At 41.6% G+C, this 8010-nt stretch overlaps 1 long non-coding RNA gene across 1 annotated transcript; it reads left to right on the top strand.

Moving 5' to 3' along the window:
- The first annotated feature begins 5704 nt into the window (after nt 1–5704).
- Nucleotides 5705–6817, top strand: LOC134298694 (uncharacterized). The gene is made up of 2 exons (XR_010005806.1): nt 5705–6237; nt 6324–6817. It is a non-coding gene; the product is annotated as an uncharacterized LOC134298694 (long non-coding RNA).
- The last annotated feature ends 1193 nt before the right edge of the window (nt 6818–8010 follow it).

The raw sequence follows: 8010 nt of genomic DNA, 5'->3' as shown, positions 1-8010 counted from the left end.
ACTGGTCTTTACAGAATGAACCTCTTGCAATGAAAGCAAGACCCAAATGAATAGAATGCCATGCATTGAGCTTTTTAGTATGAACCACTTGCAATGAAGGTAAGAAGGGTCCCTAATGATCACAATGCTATGTACTGGGCTTTACAGAATCAACCACTTGCAATGAAAGCAAGATCCAAATGAACAGAATGCCATCCACTGAGCTTTACAGTATGAACCACTTGCAATGAAAGTAGGATCCACAATGAACATAATGCCATGCACTGGGCTTTACAGAATTAACCACTTGCAATGCAATAAGGTTCCACAAAGATCACAATTGTTCTTACTGGGCTTCAGAGAATCAACCACTAGCAATGAGAGAAGAGTCCATAATGATCACAATGCTATGTACTGGGCTTTACAGAATTAACCACTTGCAATGAAAGCAAGATCCAAATGAACAGAATGCCATGCACTGAGCTTTACAGTATGAACCATTTGCAATGTAAGTAGGATCCACAATGAACATAATGCCATGCACTGGGCTTTACGAATTAACCACTTGCAATGAAATAAAGTTCCACAAAGGTCACAATGGTACGTACTGGGCTTTAGAGAATCAACCACTAGCAATCAGAGAAGGGTCCATAATGATCACATGCTACGTACTGGGCTTTACAGAATCAAGCACTAGCAGTCAGAGAAGGGTCCATAATGATTACATGCTACCTACTGGTGTTTACAGAATGAACCTCTTGCAATGAAAGCAAGATCGAAATGAACATAGTGCTTTGAACTGGGCTTTACAGAATCAACAACTTGCAATGCAATAAGGTTCCACAAAGGTGACAATGGTTCGTACTGGGCTTTAGAGAATCAACCACTAGCAATGATAGAAGGGTCCATAATGGACACATGCTACGTACTGGTCTTTACAGAATGAACCAGTTGCAATAAAAAAGGGTTCCACAAAGGTCACAATGGTTCGTACTGGGCTTTACAGAATCAACCACTAGGAATCAGAGACGTGTCCATAATGATCAAATACTACGTACTGCGCTTTAGAGAATGAACCTCTTGCAATGAGAGAACGGTCCATAATGATCACAATGCTACATACTGGGCTTTACAGCATCAACCACTAGCAATGAAAGGTCCATAATGAACACATGCTACGTACTGGGCTTTACAGAATCAACCACTTGCAATGAAAGAAGGGTCCCTAATGATCACAATGCTATGTACTGGGCTTGAAAGAATCAACCACTAGTAATCAGAGAAGGGTCCATAATGATCACATGCTACGTACTGGGCTTTACAGAATTAACCACTCGCAATGCAATAAGGTTCCACAAAGGTCACAATGGTTCGTACTGGGCTTTACAGAATGAATCACGTGCAATGCAATAAGGTTCCACAAAGGTCACAATGGTACATACTGGGCTTTAGAGAATCAACCACTAGCAATCAGAGAAGGGTCCATAATGATTACATGCTACCTACTGGTCTTTACAGAATGGACCTCTTGCAATGAAAGCAAGATCGAAATGAATATTATGCTTTGAACTGGGCTTTACAGTATGAACCACTTGCAATGAAAGTAGTATCCACAATGAACATAATGCCATGCACTGGGCTTTACTGAATTGACCACTTGCAATGCAATAAGGTTCCACAAAGGTCACAATTGTACGTACTGGGCTTTAGAGAATCAACCACTAGCAATGAGAGAATGGTCCATAATGATCACATGCTACGTACTCGGCTTTACAGAATCAACCATTTGCAATGCAATAAGGTTCCACAAAGGTCACAATTGTTCGTACTGGGCTTAAGAGAATCAACCACTTGCAATGATAGTAGGGTCCATAATGAACACATGTTACGTACTGGTCTTTACAGAATGAACCTCTTGCAATGAAACCAAGATTCAAATGAAGAGAATGCCATGCACTGAGCTTTAAAGTATGAACCACTTGCAATGAAAGTAGGATCCACAATGAACATAATGCCATTCACTGGGCTTTACAGAATTAACCACTTGCAATGCAATAAGGTACCACAAAGGTGACAAAGGTACGTACTGGGCTTTAGAGAATCAACCACTAGCAATGAGAGAAAGGTCCATAATGATCACATGCTACCTACTGTTCTTTACAGAATCAACCACTTGTAATGCAATAAGGTTACTCAAAGGTCACAATGGTTCGTACTGGGCTTTACAGAATCAACCACTAGCAATGAGAGAAGGGTCCATAATGATTACATGCTACCTACTGGTCTTTACAGAATGAACCTCTTGCAATGAAAGCAAGATCCAAATGATCACAATGCTTTGAACTGGGCTTTACATTATGAACCACTTGCAATGAAAGTAGTATCCACAATGAACATAATGCCATGCACTGGGCTTTACTGAATTAACCACCTGCAATGCAATAAGGTTCCACAAAGGTCACAATGGTTCGTACTGGGCTTTAGCGAATCAACCACTAGCAATGATAGAAGGGTCCATAATGAACACATGCTACGTACTGGTCTTTACAGAATGAACCTCTTGCAATGAAAGCAAGATCCCAATGAACAGAATGCCATGCACTTAGCTTTACAGTTTGAACCACTTGCAATGAAAGTAGGATCCACTTGCAATGCAATAAGGTTCCACAAAGGTCACAATGGTACATACTGGGCTTTGGATCCAAATGAAGAGAATGCCATGCACTGAGCTTGACAGTATGAACCACTTGCAATGAAAGTAAAAAGGGTCCCTAATGATCACAATGCTATGTACTGGGCTTTACAGAATCAACCACTTGCAATGAAAGGAAGATCCAAATGAACAGAATGCCATGCACTGAGCTTTACAGTATGAACCACTTGCAATGAAAGTAGTATCCACAATGAACATAATGCCATGCACTGGGCTTTACACTGTGAACCATTTGATATGAAAGTAGGATCCACAATGAACATAATGCCATGCACTGGGCTTTACAGAATTAACCACTTGCAATGCAATAAGCTTCCACAAAGGTCAGAATGGTTCGTACTGGGCTTTAGAGAATCAACCACTAACAATGATAGAAGGGTCGATAATGAACACATGCTACGTACTAGTCTTTACAGAATCAACCAGTAGCAATTAGAGAAGGGTCCATAATGAACACATGCTACGTACTGGGCTTTACAGAATGAACCACTTGCAATGAAAGTAGGATCCACAATGACCATAATGCCATGCACTGGACTTTACAGTATGAACCACTTGCAATGAAAGTAGTATCCACAATAACATAATGCCATGCACTGGGCTTTACAGAATGAACCATTTGCAATGCTATAAGGTTCCACAAAGTTCACAATGGTACGTACTGGGCTTTACAGAATAAACCACTAGCAATCAGAGAAGGGTCCATAATGATTACATGCTACCTACTGGTCTTTACAGAATGAACCTCTTGCAATTAAAGCATGATCCAAATGAACAGAATGCCATGCACTGAGCTTTACAGTATGAACCACTTGCAATGAAAGTAGGATCCACAATGAGCATAATGCCATGCACTGGGCTTTACAGAATTAACCACTTGCAATGCAATAAGGTTCCACAAAGGTCACAATGGTTCGTACTGGGCTATAGAGAATGAACCAGTTGCAATGAAATAACGGTCCACAATAATCAGAATTGTATTTAATGGGTTTTGAAGATTGCACCAGTTGCAATGAAATAAGGTTCCACAAAGGTCACAATGGTACGTACTGGGCTTTAGAGAATCAACCACTAGCAATCAGAGAAGGGTCCATAATGATCACATGCTATGTACTGGGCATTAGAGAATGATCCTCCTGCAATAACAGCAAGATCAAAATGAAAGTAATGCTTTGAATTAGGTCTACTGGTCTTTACAGAATTAACCACTTGCAGTGCAATAAGGTTCCACAAAGGTCACAATGGTTTGTACTGGGCTTTACAGAATCAACCACTAGCAATAAGAGAAGGGTCCATAATGATCACATGCTACGTACTGGGCTTTACAGAATCAACCACCTGCAATGAGAGAAGGGTCCATAATAAAAACATGCTACGTACTGGGCTTTACAGAATGAACCTCTTGCAATTAAAGCAAGATCCAAATGAACAGAATGCCATGCACTGAGCTTTACAGTATGAACCACTTGCAATGAAAGTAGGATCCACAATGAACATAATGCCATGCACTGGGCTTTACAGAATGAATCACTTGCAATGCAATAAGGTTCCACAAAGGTCACAATGGTACATACTGGGCTTTACAGAATCAACCACTAGCAATGAGAGAAGGGTCCCTAATGATCACAATGCTATGTACTGGTCTTTACAGAATAAACCACTTGCAATGAAAGCAAGATCCAAATGAACAGAATTCCATGCACTGAGCTTTACAGTATGAACCACTTGCAATGAAAGTAGGATCCACAATGAACATAATGCCATGCACTGGACTTTACAGCATCAACCACTTTCAATGCAATAAGGTTCCACAAAGGTCACAATGGTACGTACTAGGCTTTAGAGAGTCAACCACTAGCAATGAGAGAAGGGTCCATAATGATCACATGCTTCCTACTGCTCTTTACAGAATGAACCTCTTGCAATGAAAGCACGATCGAAATGAATATAATGCTTTGAACTGGGCTTTACAGAAGCAACCACTTGTAATGCAATAAGGTTCCACAAAGGTCACAATGGTTCGTACTGGGCTTTAGAGAATGAACCAGTTGCAATGAAATAAGGTTCCACTAAGGTCTCAATGCTACATACTGGGCTTTACATCATCAACCACTTGCAATGAAAGAATGATCCCTAATGATCACAATGCTATGTACTGGGCTTTACAGAATTAACCACTTGCAATGCAATAAGGTTCCACAAAGGTCACAATGGTACGTACTGGGCTTTAGAGAATCAACCACTAGCAATCAGAGAAGTGTCCATAATGATCACATGCTACCTACTGGTCTTTACAGAATGAACCTCTTGCAATGAAAGCAAGATCGAAATGAAAGTAATGCTTTGAACTGGGCTTTACAGAAGCAACCACTTGTAATGCAATAAGGTTCCACAAAGGTCACAATGGTTCGTACTGGGCTTTAGAGAATGAACCAGTTGCAATGAAATAAGGTTCCACTAAGGTCTCAATGCTACATACTGGGCTTTACATCATCAACCACTTGCAATGAAAGAATGATCCCTAATGATCACAATGCTATGTACTGGGCTTTACAGAATTAACCACTTGCAATGCAATAATGTTCCACAAAGGTCACAATGGTTCGTACTGGGCTTAGGAGAATCAACCACTAGCAATGAGAGAACGGTCCATAATGATCACAATGCTATGTACTGGGCTTTACAGAATGAACCACTTGCAATGAAAGTAGGATCCACAATGAACATAATGCCATGCACTGGCATTTACAGAATGAACCAGTTGCAATAAAATAAGGTTCCACAAAGGTCACAATGGTTCGTACTGGGCTTTAGAGAATCAACCACTAGCAATGAGAGAAGGGTCCATAATGAACACATGCTACGTACTGGGCTTTACAGAATCAACCTCTAGCAATCAGAGAAGTGTCCATAATGATCACATACTACGTACTGCGCTTTAGAGAATATTCCACCTGCAATGACAGCAAGATCAAAATGAACAGAATGCCATGCACTGAGCTTTACTGTTATGATTGAGCCTCATGGCTCTGCTTCTGGCAGACGTGGATGTAAGACTCCTCGAGAGTCAGATACTCTCGAGGAGCGAGAAAGAAAGAGGCTGCGAGATATCTTTGCAGAACCATCTGACGAAGAGTCTTTTAAGGGGTTCACGGAGAGAATGGAGGAAGAGCTGGTTAGCTCGGAAGAGGATGAGATGGATTGGACTCGGGTAAGGAAGGAGTTGGGTGCCACTGGCAATGATGGGATGGAAGATGAATGGGGACCTTCAGGATTAGACCCATGGACAAGCTGGAGGGATGGGACGGGATCCACAGCTGGGGATGCTGTGGGGCGTAGTCAGAGGTGTTCCAGCTCTGATGAGGAAAGTGATGAGGAAACGCCCGGGTTAAGGAGGGCAGCTGATAGTGATGAGGATTTGTAACTGGCATAAAATGAGGCTTGGGAGCAATTGCAAATTGCGTTGGGCAAGGTAATCTGGACGAACGCTTGGGATCTGTGTGGGACGCTTTCCTGAAGACTGGTGTGTTTTCGTGTGCTGATACGTAAGTTGTTTTGGAATTTGGGTTCAGACGGCGGGAGGAATTGTGTGGGCTTTTGTTTGTGCAAAACCTCTGCTTAATCTCAATAGCTTTGACCTTCCGTCGTCTTCTTGACGGACGCCATCTGCTACTCTGGATTTACGGACTGAAAACTGACTACGGGCTCGCTTTCTCCTATTGGACTTGGAAAACTGCAAACGTCTGATTCTGCCTCTCGACCTTCGGAACGAACTGGGACTACGCTACTGCTTCAATCCTTGGCTGCTGAGTTTGTATTGGAAGTTTGCCTTGCTGTGTGAAGGAGTGACTCCTAGTTACTCAAAACATAGTGCTGGCAGCAGAGAAGCATCTGCTGCCAATTAGTTGCATTCTTTTGAACTCTTTGTTTCCCAGCTTCTGTTTGTTTATCCCCAGGCTGAAGCAAGCTGTTTTGATTTTACCCGGATTAAACTCCGGTTTAATCCGGTTTATCTTTTGAACGTTTTTCTTGCCCCTTTTTGTTTTTAAAGGCTAAAGTTGCCTTGCCCTTGTCTTTTACGGGCATTTTGAGTTCTGTAAATCCAATAAACTCTGTTATCTTTGATCTTGTGGCGTTCTGTCCTTGACATTTACAGTATGAACCACTTGCAATGAAAGTAGGATCCACAATGAACATAATGCCATGCACTGGGCTTTACAGAATTAACCACTTGAAATGCAATAAGGTTCCACAAAGGTCACAATGGTTCGTACTGGGCTATAGAGAATGAACCAGTTGCAATGAAATAACGGTCCACAATAATCAGAATTGTATTTAATGGGTTTTGAAGATTGCACCAGTTGCAATGAAATAAGGTTCCACAAAGGTCACAATGGTACGTACTGGGCTTTAGAGAATCAACCACTAGCAATCAAAGAAGGGTCCATAATGATCACATGCTATGTACTGGGCATTAGAGAATGATCCTCCTGCAATGACAGCAAGATCAAAATGAAAGTAATGCTTTGAATTAGGTCTACTGGGCTTTACAGAATTAACCACTTGCAATGCAATAAGGTTCCACAAAGGTCACAATGGAACGTACTGGGCTTTACAGAATCAACCACTTGCAATGAAAGAAATGTCCATAATGAACACATGCTATGTACTGGGCTTTACAGAATTAACCACTTGCAGTGCAATAAGGTTCCACAAAGGTCACAATGGTTTGTACTGGGCTTTACAGAATCAACCACGAGCAATAAGAGTAGGGTCCATAATGATCACATGCTACGTACTGGGCTTTACAGAATCAACCACTTGCAATGGAATATGGTTCCACAAAGTTCACAATGGTACGTACTGGGCTTTACAGAATCAACCACTAGCAATGAGCGAAGGGTCCATAATGAACACATGCTACGTACTGGGCTTTACAGAATCAACCACTTGCAATGGAATATGGTTCCACAAAGTTCACGATGGTACGTACTGGGCTTTAGAGAATCAACCACTAGCAATCAGAGAAGGGTCCATAATGATCACATGCTATGTACTGGGCTTTAGAGAATCAATTGCTCGCAATGAGAGAAGGGTCCATTATGAACACATGCTACGTACTAGCCTTTACAGAATGAACCTCTTGCAATGAAAGCAAGATCGAAATGAACATAATGCCATGCACTGGGCTTTACAGTGAGAACCACTTGCAATGCAATAAGGTTCCACAAAGGTCACAATGGTTCGTACTGGGCTTCTGAGAATCAACCACTAGCAATGAGAGAACGGTCCATAATGATCACAATGCTATGTACTGG

The sequence above is a fragment of the Anolis carolinensis genome, chromosome 4 (assembly GCF_035594765.1).
Source record: "Anolis carolinensis isolate JA03-04 chromosome 4, rAnoCar3.1.pri, whole genome shotgun sequence".
Taxonomy (NCBI): domain Eukaryota; kingdom Metazoa; phylum Chordata; class Lepidosauria; order Squamata; family Dactyloidae; genus Anolis; species Anolis carolinensis.
The sequence above is the reverse complement of the archived record's forward strand: the minus strand, read 5'-3'. Positions and strand labels throughout refer to the sequence as shown.